General features: G+C 37.5%; 1 long non-coding RNA gene across 6 annotated transcripts in view; it reads left to right on the top strand.

Annotated features, from left to right (window-relative positions):
* The window catches only part of LOC137223567 (uncharacterized), a 386,144-nt gene that overhangs the window by 3,350 nt on the left and 361,556 nt on the right, over positions 1-21,238 (top strand). For 3 of the 6 annotated variants that reach the window (XR_010942922.1, XR_010942925.1, XR_010942926.1), the window contains exons 2-3: positions 5,729-5,849; positions 15,175-15,325. This is a non-coding gene — a long non-coding RNA (uncharacterized lncRNA). Of the gene's footprint in view, positions 1-1,687; positions 3,074-5,017; positions 5,850-15,174; positions 15,326-21,238 lie in introns of those variants that run through there. The other 3 variants (XR_010942923.1, XR_010942921.1, XR_010942924.1) reach the window with 2 other exon arrangements.

The following is a 21,238-nucleotide window of genomic DNA, read 5'->3' as shown; positions in this document are numbered from 1 at the left end:
GAACCCGCCGCGGCTCCGTGCGGTTATTTACACACAGACGTGCATATAATGGGTTCCGAGGCGAGCTCCCTTGGTAACCCTGGGCCCGCTCCAAGTCCTCCTGTTTCAGAAAGCGTTTCGTGTGTTGCCGTCGGGACTGCAGTGGGTGGGATTCCTCCCCACCACATTCATTCTGGCATCCCCGCCCCTTTCCCCTAGGGAGACTCTAATTTAAACATTTCCGAAGCTTTATGAATTTCCAAGGGAGAAAGATTTCTCACATCAGGGGGGAAAAGGAGGTTCTGACTCAGCAACAGACTTGTTGAGACTTGCAAAATGCAAGGGGAGAGAGAGCTTTCCATGGTAGAGCTCTTGTTGGAAGCAACAGAAGAGGAACTAAACCTGTGTATTTCCTAAAGAAACATTTTACCTAGAGAAAAAATATATATATGAGGGTCTAGGTAAAGGAATAGCAGAGGGATCCATACTAGTAAGATATGGATTTCATGTTCCTGTTTTGCAATTTTAACTTTTTCTTGGCGTTTAGAGAAGTGAAACTATTGAAAGAATCCTGGAATACAGGCTAATAATCTCAAAAGCAATTGAAAATGGGTTCAGATTCTACTTGATTTGGATTTACAACTGAACTAATATTAAATAGTGTTATAAATGAGCACACTTTTACTGATGTAGGCAAGAGTGTACACTTTTATGAGTCCTCACTCATTCTCTATTAGTTAAATTTCATCCCCTTTTTACTTTGCTTTTGTTACTTCAGTGTTTCAAATTTATATAAATCAGAATAAATACAGAAGAAAGAGAAAAACAATGCAAGGGGAAAATATATTCCATGTATTTATGTTTAATATCCTGTCTAATAAACTAAGTTTGACATTGCCTTTAAATAAGGAAAAGATACTTTTTAAAAACAGGTCATAAATCGTTTAGAAATCAGTGGGTACATAGAAAATTGGTTTGAGTTAATAATCTCAAAACCATTTTTAACAAGCAAAATATAAAACTGGAGAATTCCTTTTTTATTCTAAATTACAATGTCTAGAAGATAACCTGAGCTCTTTAGAATTAAAAATACAAATGGCCATTTTCACAGCACCTATTGACATATTACTATTATTCATTAAGCTATTTTGCACGGAAAATATTCAGCAACTGAGGCATATAAAGTATTGAAATGAAGAATTTTATTTCTAAGTAAAGTTATATTTGATTGGACTCATCTGCAGATCCAATGACAAATCTTGAAAAGGTAGGCACAAAAGTTAGCTCAATCATCCATTAAAATTGCAGTTAGTGCAATGTAAGAAAAGAGAGCATACGTTTAAAAGCTAAATGGTGCCATTCTGGGCTGAAGTTTGAATAAAAACAAGATTTCTTAGTGTGCTGAGACTGGCTTTGTTTTAGAGCATTTAGAGCTCTCCAAAAAGGAAAAAGCCATCAAGTTTGGTATTATGTAATAAGGTCAAACTCCATATTAAGTACACTAAATTCTGAAGTTCCACTGCCAGATCCTCTACTCACTGCTTTAACATCTGAGAGAGTGTTGTGAGGGTCCTGCTTTTTATAGCAAAGAAAGTTATATTCTGAAATCTAAAACTTTTAAGCTGGTGAGTGTCCCATCATTGAAAATATTCCAACATAAAGGTTTCCTATAGTGGAGGTAGGGGTGGGTGGGAGAAGAGGGGTTGTGGACCTCTAGCAGGTCTAAAGCCAAGTTCTTATGAATCTATATTCTAATCATATTTACATGAAAATATGTTAATTGTATGGCCAGTAACTCATTCCCTGAGTTTAATTTGACTGTCCCTTGTTCATTTCCTCCCACTGCCCTGGGCCAGTGTGTTTAAAAATATTTTGCTGCAACCCAGGACACACACATACACCTGAAATAAAGCTTTTATTAAGCAATTCTTACTCTTGATACATGCAACAAACTCTTTTAAAATTTTACTTTTTAAAATAATTGTTTTTTAAAAGAATTGATCACTGAATTGATCTCAAATCACTAAGCTGATTTTAAGACTCACATTTAGGTCATGAGCTGAAATTGAAGAACACTGTCATAGAAGACTATTTCACACTTTCTCTATCTTAAAGCCTCCTCACACCTTCTTCTGTCCTCACTCTCAGCTGCTGAGCTGGCTTTCTATTTCACTGAGAAGCTAGAAGCAGTTACAAATCTTCCCCAGGTCCTCACGGCTCCCTTTTCTAGTCACTGCCTCTGTCCCTGTACATGTCACCTTCCTTCCTGATACGTGGAAGGCCTGTCCATGCCCCACGTTCCCGTCTAAGGCCAGCCCCTCCGCCGGTACACCAGCTCCTCCTCCCACTTGTTCAGGACACAGCTTCATAGACATCCCAAATTTAACAGGCCCCAAATTGAACTCCCCACCTTGTTAATTCCCATCTGGGTAAGCACCACTCCATTGCTGTAGTTGCTTAGGCCAAAAACCTTGGAGTCGTTCTTGACTTCTATTTTTGTTACAGGATATCCAAGCCATCATTACATACTGCTTTGTCCTACCTTTAATTGATAACCAGAATCCAACTACCTCTCACCACTCCCACCTCAAGCAACCTGGCCCAGGCCACCATTTTTTCTGCCCTGGATTGTTGCTCTCAACTCCTAACTAGTTTCCCAGCTTCTGATCTTGTCTACAGTCTATTCTCCATGAAGCAGCTGGAATGCTCCTTTCAGACAGATCACATCATCTCCTCTGATGAAATACTTATACTTATCAGAATAAAAGTCAAAACATTTTCAATAACCGAAAGGTTCTTCATGTTTGCCTCCTGCCCCTACTAATCCCTCTGACAACTTTTACCCCACAATAGAATGCTTATTTCTTTAATATGCAAGGCCAAGTCGGCCCCAGGGACTTTGCTCTTGCAATTCCCATTGTCTGGAATACTTGTCCTCCTCAATACCAACAGGGCTCACTCTATCAGTTTTCTCATCTCTCTCTCTCACTTCTTTTAGGTCTCTGCTCAAGCTCACTCTTCTCAGTGATATCTTTCCTGCCCGCCATTGTAAAACAGCAGCACCCTCCCTCCATTCCAGCCTCCTTCTCCCCCTGTAGGTGGTTTGATTTTTCTCCATCTGGCCCACTATGTACTTAAATTGTTTATCTGTCCTCCCTATTAGTTCGCAAGCCGCATAAGGGAAGATACATTGTTTTGTTGACAGTTGCATCCTCAGCACCTAGAACAATCCTGGCACACAGTAGGCACCCAAGAGTTGTCAAATGCATGCACTGAATGAAGGCATCGTGGAATTAACAAATAGCAGTTTTAAGAACTAATAGCTATAAATATACTGTAGTAATACGAGAGTCCATTTATCAGTTGCTTGTTTGTTGGCAAGAGCTATCCAAACACCACCCAGATGCTCTTAGGAATTATAAGCAAGGCAAGATAGTTACAGGCATTGACAGGATATGTGAGTGAGGACAGACAGGGCAGCTCAGGATTTTAACACAAGGGAATAGATAAACCTGGACTCCAAGAGGCAAGACTTCTGTCTTAGGAACATGGAGAAGGACGTAGCCTCCAGCACAGGGGTACATTACAGGAACTTGAGCAAAGACGGGGAATCAAGACTCCAGCTCATAGAAACAGTGAACCAGTTTAGGCAGCATGGCAATGAGGCCAATTTGAGGCTGAGCCTCCATGATGCTGGTTTCTTATTGCTGCCCAGCCTGTGAATGTGTCTGACCCCACAGGATGGGAAAGGATTAGTCATTAGGTGGGAGCTCATTAGTCTTGGCTTTGGGTTGGAGGAAAACATAGAACTTAAGGTCTAGATTGACCCTGTCCAACTTCAGGGTGCTTTATTGACACAGTATCCCAGTGTAACACCATCTTCAATTACTTCTGGTTCTTCCTCCACTTTTCTAAACCTTCCTTCATTCTCTCCTCTACCTTCCTCTCTCTTTACATATCCCTTTTATGTTGGAATTCCTTAGCTTATATTCTTGGTCTTCTTCTCTGCTTCTACATACTCTTTCTAAGTGACTTTATCCACTATCATGTGTTCAAATATCATCTGTCTCAGACCCATGAATTCAATATGTCCATACCTGAACTTACCGTCTTCTCCCAAACCCACTCCTCCTCTTTGCTCCCTATCTGGCCGATGTCATCATCACAGAACCAGTTTCTCAAGCTGGAAACTTGTTATCCTCTTCTTCCCTCTCTCACCCTCCAAAAACAATTGCTTACTATACTCTGTCAGTTCTGCTGCAGAAATGTTTCTCAAAGGTAGACCCCTTAGCCCTTTCCCTTACCCAAGTCTTAGCTCTGAATTTTTTCTCTGTCCTGCTCTAGTGCACAGCCTCTTAGCTGGCTTCCCTACCAGGTTCCTCTTCTGAATCTCTTCCCTTTGATAGTCCCAAAAAAACAACTATGATCCTGTTACACTGTCCTGTCAATAATCACTCTCTAGCTTCCACAGTATCAAGTCCAAACTTGCTAGTAGACAGGACCCTTCAGAACTTATTTGCAACTTGCCACTTTGCCTTTATCACCTGTCGCTTTCCATATTACCAGATTCTCTGAATCAGCCATGTCATTTCATAATTCTGGGCCTTTGCACATGATGTTTCTAGTTCCTGGAATGCCTCCTTCCATCAGCTAATGCTTCCTTTCCTTTCAAGACCCAGTCCAAATGCCATAGCGTTTCCTGACTCCCCCTGGACAGTGAGTTGAGGCCTGTTCTACACTCTTAACATTGTCGTAATAATTTTTTTTACTGTTATAACGTGTCATATGGAAATAACAAGGAAACAATTATGTTTCCTTGGCTATCTTCCCTTTTAGACTGAGAGTTGCTATAGGTCATGGTTTTCTTTATGTATCTCTGCATCTTTCTTGCCTGCCACAGTACCTGGAACATGGTTCCCAATAAATTTTTATTGATTATTAATTGCCCAATTAATACTGTAGGAAGGATGAAAGGAATGAGAGAAAGAAGAAAGGAAGGCAAAGAAGAGGGAGGGAGGGAGGGAAGGAGGAAAGTGTTTCCAAAGCACACTTAAAAGGAGATGTACCATTTTCTAGAAAACTGTAGCATTATTGAGTTATGGTTGCTGGAGGAACAAAAAATAAAACAAACAGACCATAACAAATAACAAAAAAAAATCTCACTTCCCTTCCCAGCATTTTCTTTGATGATACTAAACTGAAAGCTCCATTCTTGTTATTACAATCTTCATTCTGCTTACTCTGCCATTCCATTTTGACAAAGGAAAGTATCTAGAATCTTTCCCTGATGATAAAGTGTAGCCCCCAAACACAATAAAAGGATTTCCAGATGGTGTTACCCTTTTTGAAACCTGGGAGATTTGTCATTCAACTCCAGTGTTCCCGTATAGGGAAGAAGCCTTCAGTCTCTCCAGTAATTCCTGCCATGATGCTATTGGGCTGCTTATGTAGACTGACTTAATTGTTCCATTCTCACCTTTTATCTTTAGGCCTAGTCAACTTGATTAGATTACAAATCTTTGGAGACAGTGGCCTTATATATTTATTTTCCTAGTTCTTCTTGATTCTTTTATGTATCCATTAACTATCGAGTGCTTACTATGTGCCAGACCCTGCCAGGCACTGGGGATACAACTATGAACAAAACAGAAGACACATATATTATTCTGTGCATAGTCAGAGATACTGTAAATAAATGTTTGCTGTTGATACTAGTTATGATAATTCCCAGCCCTAATTATCTTGACAGATTCATGAACAGTGAGATTCGAGGCTGAAACTGACCTACTAAATTGGAGTCCTACATGCTGCAACATCGCCTTGCTAGTCTGGTCATGGGTGGAGCCCTGGGATGCATGTGGGATATAGAGGTAAGGAAAATTCATCAAGAAAGCAGAAGAAACCACACACTGAAACACATTGTAATGCTGGCTTGCAATGAGATTTTCATTTGTTTTCTCCCATACTTGTCACAATATATTTTGTGAGTAGATAAAGCAAAAGTAAATAATATTTCTATTTTACAGTTGGAAAACCAAAACCCAGGAACAAAATAATTTGCCACAGGTAGTTTCCATAGCCTGGGCTTAATGCCTCCATCTCCCCATTTCTCAGTCTCCTGCTTCATTACTTGGACATAAGGCTATCACCTAAAATACGCAACATATTTGAGCAAAACAGAGCTACGGTGACAAGCCCTAAAAACACTGGTGGCTAGTCTACCAAAGGATAAAGGATGGAAAGGATAACCCTTGAAGCATTCTCAGTAACACCTAACTAAATGAATAACAATTGGCAGTAGTGACTCAGAGTGAAAGCATCTTATTTTCAAAATTCATATCCCATGAAAATTCAGAAATAGTCCTCAAATGTGCTTACTCATTCTTCTCCTATTAGAAGAATGAGGTCTGACAGTATATATTTGATATACCGCATTTAACTCTTTTCTTTCACATTCTGGAAAGCTAACTCTTTTTATTGATAAATTATTCTATGCAGAGAAAAGTGAAGATGCATTTTGACTAAATACTTAGCCTTTATATAGATGAAGGGTGTTACATCTATCAAATTTGATCTTAGAAGATTAAAATTTGTAAATGTTTATTTTGGAGACTAAGAATGTTCAATAAAAAAGAAAAACAGGAGGTTTACTTGGTAGGAAGCATTGATACCAGCCTTTGTGCAAAGGCTGATTAAGTGTAACGATGGTGGATGGAAAGCTTTCTGAAGAAAGGGGGTGGTTTGATTTTAGACCAGATTTGTACATCAACCTGATTGCTATCAATTTACTTTTACCCACTGTCTACTTTTTGTCTACATAGTAGTCTAGGAGTTTATGTCGCCTTGCATCCAAGCTTCATTTATAAAGTGTACATCATTGTATTAAGTTTGCAGACCATATTCCATAACAATACAAAGAAAAATAGATGTCAATTTTCAATAGAAAAATTATAGGTAAACTTTTATGAAAAAAACTTTAGAAGATTTTCATAAAGGCATAAATCATTCATATGAAAATGCTTATGTTTTAGGCTGCTCCATATTTAATTCACATTAAGGGACATGGAGGAGGGGTATGTTGGACACAGTGGGGCCTATGGAGTCAGAGACCTGACGTTTAGTCCCAAGTCTTTCTGTTACTGTGTATCTTCAGCAGTTAAGCCTTGGGAACCTCAGTTTTCTCATCTTTGAAGTGAAGGAAGCAATGACCGTCATCTGTGAAGTGGGAGTTGTTGTGAAGATGATTAGCAATATTTTATTTTTTTTTGAATTTTTTTTGTGAAAAAGTTGTACTAAGTGAAATCCCCACCAGCAATATCAGACTCTGTAGGATTCCCCATATGCACATCCACACTGGAAATTTTCAGTAGTTTATTGTTTGTTTGTTTGTTTTTAACATCTTTATTGGAGTATAATTGCTTTACAATGGTGTGTTAGTATCTGCTTTATAACAAAGTGAATCAATTATATATATACATATGTCCCCATATCTCTTCCCGCTTACGTCTCCCTCCCTCCTACCCTCCCTATCCCACCCCTCTAGGTGGTCACAAACCACCGAGCTATCTCCCTGTGCTATGCAGCTGCTTCCCACTAGCTATCTATTTTACATTTGATAGTGTATATATGTCCATGCCACTCTTTCACTTTGTCAAAGCTTACCCTTCCCCCTCCCCATATCCTCAAGTCCATTCTCTAGTAGGTCTGTGTCTTTATTCCCGTCTTACCCCTAGGTTCTTCATGACCTTTTTTTTTTTTTCTTAGATTCTATATATATGTGTTAGCATACGGTATTTGTTTTTCTCTTTCTGACTTACTTCACTCCGTATGACAGGCTCTAGGTCCATCCACCTCACCACAAATAACTCAATTTCGTTCCTTTTTATGGCTGAGTAATATTCCATTGTATATATGTGCCACATTTTCTTTATCCATTCATCTGTTGATAGACACTTAGGTTGCTTCCATGTCCTGGCTATTGTAAATAGAGCTGCAATGAACATTTTGGTACATGATTCTTTTTGAATTATGGTTTTCTCAGGGTATATGCCCAGAAGTGGGATTGCTGGGTCGTATGGTAATTCTATTTTTAGTTTTTTAAGGAACCTCCATACTATTCTCCATAGTGGCTATACCAATTCACATTCCCACCAGCAGTGCAGGAGTGTTCCCTTTTCTCCACACCCTCTCCAGCATTTATTGTTTCTAGATTTTTTGATGATGGCCATTCTGACTGGTGTGAGATGATATCTCATTGTAGTTTTGATCTGCATTTCTCTAATGATTAAGGATGTTGAACATTCTTTCATTTGTTTGTTGGCAATCTGTATAACTTCTTTGGAGAAGTGTCTATTTAGGTCTTCTGCTCATTTTTGGATTGAGTTGTTTGTTTTTTTGTTATTGAGCTGCATGAGCTGCTTTAAATTTTGGAGATTAATCCTTTGTCAGTTGCTTCATTTGTAAATATTTTCTCCCATTCTGAGGGTTGTCTTTGGTCTTGTTTATGGTTTCCTTTGCTGTGCAAAAGCTTTTAAGTTTTATTAGGTCCCCTTTGTTTATTTTTGTTTTTCTTTCCATTTCTCTAGGAGGTGAGTCAAAAAGGATCTTGCTGTGATTTATGTCATGGAGTGTTCTGCCTTTGTTTTCCTCTAAGAGTTTGATAGTGTCTGGCCTCACATTTAGGTCTTTAATCCATTTTGAGTTTATTTTTGTGTATGGTGTTAGGGATGTTCTAATTTCATACTTTTACATGTACCTGTCCAGTTTTCCCAGCACCACTTTACAGACAAGCAAAAGCTGCGAGAGTTCAGCACCACCCAACCAGCTTTACAACAAATGCTAAAGGAACTTTTCTAGGCAAGAAACACAAGAGAAGGAAAAGACCTACAATAACAAACCCAAAACAATTAAGAAAATGGGAATTGGAGCATAGATATCAATAATTACCTTAAATGTAAATGGATTAAATGCTCCCAGCAAAAGGCACAGACTGGCTGAATAGATACAAAAACAAGACCTGTATATATGCTGTCTACAAGAGACCCACTTCAGATCTAGGGACATATACAGACTGAAAGTGAGGGGATGGAAAAAGATATTCCCTGCAAATGGAAATCAAAAGAAAGCTGGAGGGCTTCCCTGGTGGCACGGTGGTTGAGAGTCTGCCTGCCGATGCAGGGGACACGGGTTCGTGCCCCGGTCTGGGAAGATTCCACATGCCACGGAGCGGCTGGGCCCGTGAGCCATGGCTGCTGAGCCTGCGTGTCTGGAGCCTGTGCTCCGCAATGGGAGAGGCCACAACAGTGAGAGGCCCACGTACCGCAAAAAAAAAAAAAAAAAGTAAGCTGGAGTAGCAATTCTCATATCAGACAAAATAGACTTTAAAATAAAGACTATTACAAGAGGCAAAGAAGGACAGTACATAATGATCAAGGGATCGATCCAAGAAGAAGATATAACAATTGTAAATATTTATGTACCCAACATAGGAGCACCTCAATACATAAGGCAAATACTAACAGCCATAAAAGGGGAACTCGACAGTAACACAATCATAGTAGGGGACTTTAACACCCCACTTTCACCAATGGACAGATCTTCCAAAATGAAATAAATAAGGAAACACAAGCTTTAAATGATGCATTAAACAAGATGGACTTAATTGATATTTATAGGACATTCCATCCAAAAACAACAGAATACACATTTTTCTCAAGTGCTCATGGAACATTCTCCAGGATAGATCATATCTTGGGTCACAAATCAAGCCTTGGTAAATTTAAGCAATATTTTAAATGGAGAGTCTTCTATGACGTTTGACGCAGAATGTATGTTTAAACAAACAAACAAATCTTGACTATCATCTGCCATGCTGCGTAAGGTAAAGAGTAGACTAGAAGGCCAGCTAGAAGAACACACTGGTAGTCCTGTGGGGGGCAGGGGGGGTTGATAACAAAAACAAAAAATTACCAAAAGCATGCAAATGGATGGTGGTAATGGTAGTAAAATCCCATTAACAGAAATGGAAGGATAAGTCCAAATGAAAAATGGAAAAGGTGAGGAGGCTAAATTCTTCCTACATTTGAAAGGAAGAAAGAAATTCTAAAAGTTAAATATTAAATATCTTCAATGACTATTTAATCTCTAAGGAAAACCAGTGATGTAAACAGGGCAAACTCAGGCTTTACGGGCAGAACTGAATTCCAGTACTAGTTCTGACACCTACAGGGTGGAGTGTGTTAACCTGGGCAGGTTAACCATTGTCAGTCTGTTTTCTCCTCTGATAAATAACATGAAAAATACCTAACGCCTTGAGAGCACTGGTCTTGAAACTAAGATCCATCCAGATCATCTCAGTCCAATGAAATATATTGTGAGCTACTAATGCAAGCTACATATATAATGTGAAATCTCTTAGAAGCCACACTGAAAAAAGGAAAAAGAAGTGGGTGAAGTTAACTTGAGTAATATATTTTTTAACTCAGTATATGCGAAATATTATTTCATCATGTAATCGATATAGAAGTTATTACTGAATTTGCAGCATCTATTGAGATCGTTGTGGTTTATTCTGTTAATATAATGTATTGCACTGATTGAGTTTCAGATGTTAAACCAATCATTCATATATATATATATATATGATTACATACATGACCAAGAGGAATTTCTTCCAGAAATGCAAGCAAGATTGGTTTAACATCTGAAATATATATATATATATATTGCTGGATTTGGATTGCTAGTATTTTGTTGAGGATATTTACATCTGTATTTGTAGGGACTATTGATCTGTAGCTTTCTTTTCTTATCATGTCTTTGTCCTGTTTTGGTCTTAAGGTAATACTGGTCTCATAGAATGAGTTGGGAAGTGTTCCTTCCCCTTCTAAATCTTTGTAAGAGCGTCTGAAGGATTGACATTAATTCTTTTTTAAACGTGTGGTAGAATTCACTAGTGAAGCCATCTAGACCTAGACTTTTCTTTGTGCAAAGATTTAAAATTGCTAATGAAATATCTTTACTTGTTTTAAGTCTATTTGGATTTTTAATTTTTTCAGTTTCAGTTGTTTGTGTTTTTCTAGGAATTCTCCATTTCACCTAGGTTATCTAATTTGATGTCATATGATTATTCATAGTATACCCTTACAATCCTTTTTAGTTCTGTGAGGTTAGTACTGAGGTCCCCTCTTTTATTCCTGATTTCAGTAATCTGGGTCCTTACTTTTTTTTCTTGGCCAGGCTAGCTAAAGTTTAATTTTGTTGATCTTTTTCAAATCACTAACTTTTGATTTCATTGATTTTCACTATTATTTTTATTCTTTATTTTATTTATTTGTGATCTAATCTTTATTATTTTCTTCCTTCTGCTTGCATGTTTTAGCTTATTCTTCTTTTTCTAGTTTCTTAAGATAGAAGTTCAGGTTATCGATTTGAGATCTTTATTCCTCTTATACTTATAGGCATTATAGCTATAAGTTTCCCTCTGACTGCTGTTTGAGCTGCATCTCATGAGTTTTGGTATGTGTGGTTTTATTTTCATTTATCTCAAATTATTTTGTAATTTGCATTGTGATTTCTTCTTTGACTCAGTTGTTATTTAGGAGAGTTTTATTTAATTTTCACATATCTGTGAATTTCTCAAATTTCCTTCTATTATTATGACTTTTCATTTCATTCCATTGTGGTCAAAGAACACTGTATAATTTAAATACTTTGAAATTTATTGAAGTTTGTTTTATGGCCTCCTAACATATACTCCTAACATATCCTAGAAAATGTTCCATATGCACTTGAGAAGAATGTATATTCTGCTTGTTGTTGAATGGAGTGTTCTGTAGAAGTCTGTTATATTTAGTTGGTTTACAGTGTTTACGTTTTCTGTTTCCTTGTTGATCTGCCTGGTTGTTCTACCCATTGTTGAAAGTGAGGTATTGAAGTTTTCAAATATTATTGTTGAATTGTCTATATCACTTTTTAATGTATGTATTTTACGTCATGTTTTGGGGCACTCTCTTGTTAGATGCATTATGCTTATAATTATTTTGTCTTCATGATGGACTGACCCTTTTATTATTATGTCCTTTTTTGTCCCTAGTAACAAAATTTGTCTCTAAGTCTATTTTGCCTTATACTACTGTAGCCACTTCAGCTCTATTTTGGATACTCTTTGTATGGGATATATTTTTCTATCCTTTTACTTTCAACTTATTGTGTCTTTGAATCAATTATGTCTCTTGTGATGGCATGTAGTTGGACCATGTTTGCTTCATTTGACCATTCTCTGCCTTTTGACTGGACAGAGACACACATTCTTATTAGAGGAATGATATTATCATTATTTCATAAACTGTACACTCATTGCTTTATTACAGATTTGATACTGAGAGCTAACATATTGCTTTACCTTTTTTTATAATTTATGAAAATGGATTAATTATTCATATTAGATCTATATTATTTTAACCTTGACTACTTTTTATAATCTGTCTTACAGGATTCATTTTGCAACTTATTTCTCATTGTTTTTATAATGTTTCTTGCAATGCTTATTAACATATGTATTTGAATTGAAATAATAAAAGCAGAATTTTTCTGAAAGTGTAATTCGGCTTATTGTTTGCCATGGATATTTTTGTAAATTGACCTAAATATACAGCTCCACATTTCTGATATAATATATATGTATAAAATCCAGGAAGAAAGTGTAGTGGAAATGTGAGTTGAAATAGACAAAGAAAAGGCCTAAAATTTCCAAGTATTACAAAATAGTTTTTCATATATTTTTAAATAGCTGGTCTTGAGTATTAAATTATTATAATATTCAAATTTCATTTGATACATTTAAAATGATATAGTAATTATATTTAAAGTGACAATATTAAATATATATTGAAAATTACATCCTTTGTGACAATGTAAACTTATGATAAAAAATTTAGATACCTTAAAATGTACAAGACATTTAAAACTGTTCAAAAATACATGATATTGTTTAAATGTTCAAAATGTCTTCGGGTGATTCTCGAGGAAAAATATTTGAAGACCATGTCAAAGAACAAAGGCACTCTAAATTCATCACCTCTGGTTGCCTTATTTACTTCTATATTCCCAGTGCCATTCACATCTCCATGATTGAGTGAATGAATGAATGTCCTGAATGGATAACATTACAAATTACACACTTGCTGCCTAGAGAAAGGATGACCCTGGAGGTGGATTTTTCCCTCTCTAGGCTAGATAATTATTAGTTGGTAGGTAGAGAGAGCAGGGTCCTGATGGAAATGAGGAAAGGATACCTACACTCCTGACTTGATAAGACAGCCTTGGGTGAGTAACTTTACCCTTGTCAGACTCCAGCAAAATGAGATAAAGATTGATACCTAGACTTAAGGGAACTCAATGAAGTATTATATTGAGATCCATACATAACAATTATCTTGAATTCTATAAGCATTTTCTGAGAATCTACTTTTCCATCACTGCTAGGCACTGGGCATGCAAGGAAGAAGACAGAGTATAAAGAAGTCTACTGAAGCAGGATAAGTGGTGTAAGAGAAACATTAATTTATAGGTTGAATTATTTGAAATTACTGTTATTTGGCCATTTTTGACCTACCAAAAATAAGGTAAATCATATGGTTCAATCTACACGGTATGTGTAAATCTAGGATAAAGAGCAAGAAATCCTGAGGGATTCTGGTTAATCAGGGAAAGCAATATGTAGTCATTGGCATTTGAGCTGGACATTGAAGGATGAAAAAGAAGGATGGTGTATGGATAGCTGGCAGATAGGATATCTGAGATAACAGGATCAAAACAAGAGCAAGAGTAGAGAGAATTAGAAGGTACATGTGTGTTCTGGAAAGGTATATTGGGTTTCCTTTTTGTTGAGGCCTGAGAACTGTGAATAAAATAGAAAGGAGCCCGAGATTTGAGTTAAGAGTCCTGTAGGCCTAAGAAGATGCTATTGAGTCAGCAATGGGAAGCCACTGAAGGCTTACCACAGGGAGAACTGTGAACAGATATAAGCTTTAGAATAACTCAGGTGGCTGAATGGGGAATGAGTGATGGGTAGGCAGGTTGAGACTGGAGGCCCAGAGATGCATAGGAAGCTCCTGCAACGTCAAGATGAGTGCAGTAGGTGTGTATATGGGTTGAGAAATGGGGCATGCTTCTCAGACAAATTTATCATGGTTTGGTCATTGATTAGGTTGAGAGATTAGTTGTAAGAGGTATAGGTTCAGGAGTGGAGGAAGGGAGTAAGCTAATTGGGGATATCCTGCAGTGAGGGTAGAGTTCTGCGCTATAGGTCTTAGCTCTGAAAGTAGATGCAGTTATCAGGGGAATTTGCCTAGGAAGAGCAGGGAAACAGAGGAAGGCAGAAGGACAGAGCAGGGGATTAGGAATGGATCTGTGCCCTGTGCTTAACCACATTTTATCTTCATCACAACACTTGTTTACCTCAGTGTCTATCCTTCGCAAATCTGTGAGACCTCCAAAGGTGGGAATTAGATCTTGTCTATTCTTCAGCATTCTCAAAGCTCATACATAGTCAAGGAATAGACACTTAAAAAAGTCCTTGCTGTTTGGCACAGGGAGCTCTACTCAATATTCTATAATAACCTATATGGGAAAAGAATCTGAAAAAGAATGGGTATGTGCATATGTATAACTGAATGATTTTGCTGTACACCTGAAACTAACATAACATTGTAAATCAACTATACTTTAATATAAAATAAAAATTAAATTTAAAAATGTCCTTGCTGAATCAAATCTTAACTTTTTATGGAATGTTTTCTAGGTTCTTGTCATTAAGTGCCATACAGGTGCCCTTCCATTTCATATTTCACAGACGGGGAAACAGAAGCATGCACTTGTTCAAGGTCACAATTAGTGAGAGGGAGCCTGGATTTGAACTCAGGCAGTCTAACACCAGAGGCTGCTGGCACAAAGCTCCCATGCATGCTCTGGAATGAATAGTGAGAGTGACATCCATTTGGCACTTTACAGTTTAGGGTTGCTCTCATAGTCAGTTCTAATATCCTCAAAGTAACTTGGTGAGATGGAGGGAGGGGAAAATCTTATTATTGAATAAATGAAAGTTAAGTGAATTCATGAGGAAACACAGCTAGTAAGTGGCAAAACCACACAAAGCCACCATCTTCTGAGTTACAGCCCTGTGTTCCATTTCAGTCTTGTTTCCTGTGAGTCCAGTTGTCTGTCTTACTGCTCAAGAAGATAGAATGCATCAGCAAGTGGCTGGAGAGGCGGGCTGTGGAAGAAGCAGAAATACCTCTTGACTTGCTGGACATGTTTCCTTGAGGGATTTAGGAACTTCATTCTGGTAAGACTATAAGGTGTTTGTGGGTCAGACTTACTTGTGAAAGCTAATGTGAATGTGAATACGAATAGTCTCTTTTATTAGTAATCATGAATGCTCAATATTTAGGCACAACTCACATGTAAACAAATGATTGGTTTGTTGATTTTAGATGTAAATGAAAAGTAATCTATTGACTTATCTATTCACCATTGCTGGGGACATAAACTGGAATCTGTCCTTAGGCATAATGTCAGGGATCCCTCTACAGTCTAACCACCCCAGCCTCTTTAGAGGCCTCTATGGTTCATTTACTGAGGAGGATAAGATTTGCCCTCTTAATAGGAGAATGGAAAAGAGAACGATGGATATTGAATTTCTATAGGTGTTTGTCTAACCTAATCCCCTACCACACATAGACTCTTCTTTGGTGGCTGGTCTCCTTAGATAGGAGAGACTCATGAAAGATTTCAAAGGAACTGAAAACGAGATTGATAATAAGCTTCATACTTGTGTTCAGCTCATTTCAGTTTAGAAAAAGAAAAGTGTCGGTGCCTCTGACAGATACTACCTTGTTTGAATTTTATGAGTCCTAGGCAAGGTTGGCCTGTCATTTCTCTGCCATTATACAAGATTGGTTTTCTTGCCAAGTTTCACCATTGCTAATATAGACTCTGAAGCAGCAAATACCACAGAGGATTCGTAGATGAGACATCTTCTGTTTTGTAAGTAGACGTGTTTATTTATGCAGAAGGTGAAAGTATATCCTCAGTGTGACCAATATATTTAGTTCCTTAACTTCTAAAATAAGCACTGTTTTGATAATTATAACAGAAGCACCTACATTTTTCCTGTTTAAAGAAGGGACTAAATTAGTAGTTCTTGTCTATAGTATTAACTAACATATAATATTAACTATTAATTTATAATAAATATAAATGTGTATTTAGGACTCTCTACATGCAATGTGATATTCTAAATATTTAATCCACTTTACAACTCTATGATAAATACTATTATTGTTTTCATATTAAAAGCAAGTAAACTGAGGCACAGGACTGTTAAGCATCTGGCTTAAAACTGCAGAGCTAATGATAGAGCCAGAATCCCAGGGGTCCTGATATTAACTGTGCTAAAATGTTGTGAGTCTAATGACTTTGTCTCCACAAAACTGGAAAAGACTTCTGAGAAGTGGTGGGACATTATAAAAATCTACTAAAGATGGGAGAAAATTTAGGAAAACGGAGAGCTAGAGAACTTACAAAGTTTGTAAATGAACGCTCTCTTATATAGCTTTGACGGATTCTTCTCCCACTTCTCTCTGACCTTAGGGTTTCAATGAAATCTTGAGCAGGGTCTCTCGATGTAGCAGAGGCATGATGATGTCTTAGGTTTATGAGAAGCTGATGGCTTTGTGCTAGCATGGTTTTCCTGTTGGTCTTACTGAAACCAGCAACCATAGATTCCAACTGCTTCATTCGTGCTCACTGATGACGCCCCTCTTCTCAGTCAAACACCATACAAATGGATACCATTCCTTCGTTGTTCCCTTTCTCCCTTCCTTCCATTCTCTAGGTCAATGAAATTAGTTAAACGAGCCTGATTCTGTGCCAGGGGTTGATGATTAAATAAATACATATGTAAATAAAATAAGACAATTGTTCCTGACCTTTAAAAAGACTCAAATGTGGCTTTAAAAATGGCCATCTGGGGAATTCCCTCGTGATCCGGTGGTTAGGACTCAGTGCTTTCACTGCCAGGGCCCAGGTTTGATCCCTGGTCAGGGAGCTAAGATCCTGCATGCCACTCAGTGTGGCCAAATAAAAAAACAATTTGAAAATGCCGTCTGTTCGTAGTATAAGTAGGTACAAAAGAGGGAATGCTTACCTCCACCTGGGGTGTTGGGAAAGGCTTCATAGAAGAGGTTAGTACTTGAACTGAGTTTTAAAAGATGTGTAGGTTGGGGGTGGGATGGTCAGAGGAAAATGAGAAGAGCATTCCAGGAAGAGGACTCATCAGTAAGAGTAGCAAAGGATTGGAGGAGGAAACAGTAGGACTTGAAGGAAGTGAAGGGAAGATTTCCTGGATGGGGCAAGGGTGTCGGGTGAGGCCATTAGAATAATGCTGGAGAAGTAGGCAAGGGCCAGACCAGGTATGACAAAGAAAGGAAAATCACCGAAAAATCTACCTCCAGGACCTAAACCCAACACAACACCTGTATATGGTGATCTTGTTTTGAAAATTCCCTGCAGTTCATCAGATAATATTTGAACTTCAGGGCTTCAGGGATAGTGGATAGTTTTATTAACATATTTTGTGGTATTTTATACACATCCTGGCTAGGTTAACACATCATCTTCTATGAGGAGAGTAGCTAGTGTGAACTTAAGATCAGTTTGATCTTTGATATAAGGTGTAAAGAATTTTTTTAATAATCACCCCAGAGCTTTTGTATAACACCTGTTTTCAGTTCTAATTTAATGCAAAATATGTTACTGAGATTCAATATTAATGCCAGCATTATTTCATTCCAAATATTTCCATCCAAGTACTCTTTTTAAAAACGATACATAGTGCTTACTATATGCCAGGCATTGTTCTAAGCATTTTACAAATATTAAATCATCCAATGGTCTAACAACACAATAAGAGGTAGGTACTGTCATTATCGCTATTTTACAAATGAGGAAACAGTAGTTGAGTAACTTGCCTGAAGTTACAAAGCTGGTAAGTGGTGGAGCTGGGAGTTGAGTGCAGGCATCTTACTTCAGAGATGCTAGACCATGTCTTTGTTTTAAATTATCATTTATCTACTCTTTCAACTTACTTTTTTTCCAAACTAAATTATTAGACAGGTTTTGAAGTTCTTTTGGTCACTTGTTTAACTGGCATCACACTATATTTTATAAACATTTCAATACAAAGATTACATTTTCATATATTATATACGACATTTATTTTTAGGTTATAGTTCTTGACTCTGGCTACACGTTAGAATTATCTAGGGAGCTGTTTTTTAAAAAAAATATATTGTTGGCCTGAGACGTACCTCCAAGAGATTCTGATTTAATTGGTTTGGGTGAAGCCTGGACATAGTATTTTAAAAACTCCCCAGGTGATTCTAATGTCATCCAAGGTTGAGAACCACTGATATAGATGGATCATTTATTGATTACTTTAGGCACTATGCTACGTATTTTAAACATCATTTTTAACATTTTTGTCATTTCACTTGACAACCTGATTAGATAGGTATTATAATTATTGGTGTTTTACAGATGAGGACACTGAGGAACCAGGACGTTATATAATTTGTCCAAGATCACACAGCTAGTAAATAGCAGAGACAGGATGTATGAGGTAAAACCACATTTTCTTAATCATAATGTGGTTGAGCATCCCATAGCATAAAAATAATTAATATACTGTATCATAAATTAGTTGATCAGCATTCTGGAATCTATTTTTATTAATTAATTAATTTATTTTTGCTGTGCTGGGTCTTCGTTTCTGTGCAAGGGCTTTCTCCAGTTGTGGCAACCGGGGGCCACTCTTCATCACAATGCGCGGGCCTCTCACTATCGCAGCCTCTCTTGTTGCGGAGCACAGGCTCCAGATGCGCAGGCTCAGTAGTTGTGGCTCACGGGCCTAGTTGGTCTGCGGCAGGTGGGATCCTCCCAGAGCAGGGCTCGAACCCCTGTCCCCTGCATTGGCAGGCAGATTCTCAACCACTGCGCCACCAGGGAAGCCCTGGAATCTATTTATTTTATATGTAGGTGTTAAGATGCTGAAAATTTTAAAAATTTAACTGCCTTTCCATTCAGTTTCTTAAAAATACTTTTCAAACCAAATTATGTGTAGTTATATACATTTTTATATTATATAATATATTGTTATATATGTCATGCATTTGTTATATTAGTAGACTTTTTATTCTTTTGTATTTCTGCATATGAATACATAAAACATTCTAAATAAGTCTCCAAATACATAAATACCTTATTAAGACTACTGGATGTTTTCTATTACTGAGAAGAAAGTGATACAAAAGCAGTTTATTCTTAGTAGAAAAGGTTTGGGTTATACTTTGTGAAGAATTTTCTAACCGTAAGCAGCATCTTCTAGCTAATATACTTTGAGCATATTTGCTACATGCAAAGTGAAGTGTCTTCTACTTTCCATGCATTATTTCAGTAATACATTTAATGCATTCATTCATCTCAACCCATCTATATATAGAGTCTGTCATACAGAGTGAAGTAAGTCAGAAAGAGAAAAACAAATACTGTATGCTAACACATATATATGGACTCTAAGAAAAAAAAAAAAAAGGTCATGAAGAACCTAGGGGTAAGACGGGAATAAAGACACAGACCTACTAGAGAATGGACTTGAGGATATGGGGAGGGGGAAGGGTAAGCTGTGACAAAGTGAGAGAGTGGCATGCACATATATACACTACCAAACGTAAAATAGATAGCTAGTGGAAAGCAGCCGCATAGCACAGGGAGATCAGCTCGGTGGTTTGTGACCACCTAGAGGGGTGGGATAGGGAGGGTGGGAGGGAGGGAGACACAAGAGGGAAGAGATATGGGGACATATGTATATGTATAACTGATTCACTTTGTTATAAAGCAGAAACTAACACACCATTGTGGGGCAATTATACTCCAATAAAGATGTTAAAAAAAAAAAAAAAAAAACCTCCCGTGCTCATGTATCTAGCTCAGGACTCCTTTCTGAAATATGAATTTATTTATCCAGCTGCCTACTGATAGCTTCACCCAAATGTTTCATAGATAACTCATATATAACATTTCCAAAAAGAAACTCAATTTTGCTCCAATTTTTTCTTCCCTCAGTCTCTTTTATCTCAGTAAATGGCTCCATCATCTATCCTGTTGCTTCAGGCCAGAAACCTAGAACTCATCCTTGATTCTTTTTGCTGTCCTTCAAAATGGGCTTGATGGTTTCATCTCCAAAATGTGTCTCAAGTCCATCCACTTGTCTACACAGCCACTGCTACCACTATAGTCCATTCATCAGTGTATCTTGAACAGACCATTACGATAGCCTTATTACTGGTCTCCTTGTTTCTTTCCTGTTCTCTTATGATCCATTCTCCACCTTTCACCCTGAAGCCAGTGTTGCAGTTAGGGTCACTATTCACTTGCTAAAAAATCTTTCAATGCTTTCCTTGCCTTTGCCTACCAGGTCCTGTATGATTTACTGTCAACTCCCATCACTCTCCCCCTCTCTCACTGTGTGCAACCACATTGGTCGTTCAGTTCTTCAACCACTCCAAAAGTCTTCTTTGGCCCAGCAGACCCTTCTCCCAACTGCATGGCTGGCTCCTCATCTTTCAAGTCTCATCTGAAATGTAATTTCCTCAAGGAGACCTTCATGGACCATTTTCTCCAAAATGCCTCCTTTCCCAGACCATACTTTATTTCCTTATTAGCACTTATCATCACTTATAAGATTTAATTTATTCACTTATTTTATTGTCTATTTCATTGAATGTAAGATCCACGATGGACTCATATCTGCCTTGTTTTGACTTATCTCCAACTGGTTCCTTAGCATATAGCACAGAATATGCTCACAAAAGAATATATTTTAGTTCTATGTTAAATGAATATAAATGTCATGAATCTTTGATATGTAATAAAAAACTAGTTATTTCTTCCTGAGATCTTAAAAGAAAATTCTAGTCTAGTGTTTCCCAAACTGTGTTTTATGCAGTGAATTAAGGAAAGAAAGCAAGAGCCAAATTTCTGTTGCCAAGATTTTGCTGTTACTGTTAAGTCTATATATAAACAACAACAAAAAAGCCACAGTTTCTATGTCCACCGTCATTTTACCAGACAGAATGATGGAGAGTTAAAGGCATTATAGGCCAAAGACACTATAAAGGTGTAGAAATGGAAATAGTGT

The sequence above is a fragment of the Pseudorca crassidens genome, chromosome 4 (assembly GCF_039906515.1).
Source record: "Pseudorca crassidens isolate mPseCra1 chromosome 4, mPseCra1.hap1, whole genome shotgun sequence".
Taxonomy (NCBI): Eukaryota; Metazoa; Chordata; class Mammalia; order Artiodactyla; family Delphinidae; genus Pseudorca; species Pseudorca crassidens.
This window is presented reverse-complemented; position numbering and strand designations above follow the sequence as displayed.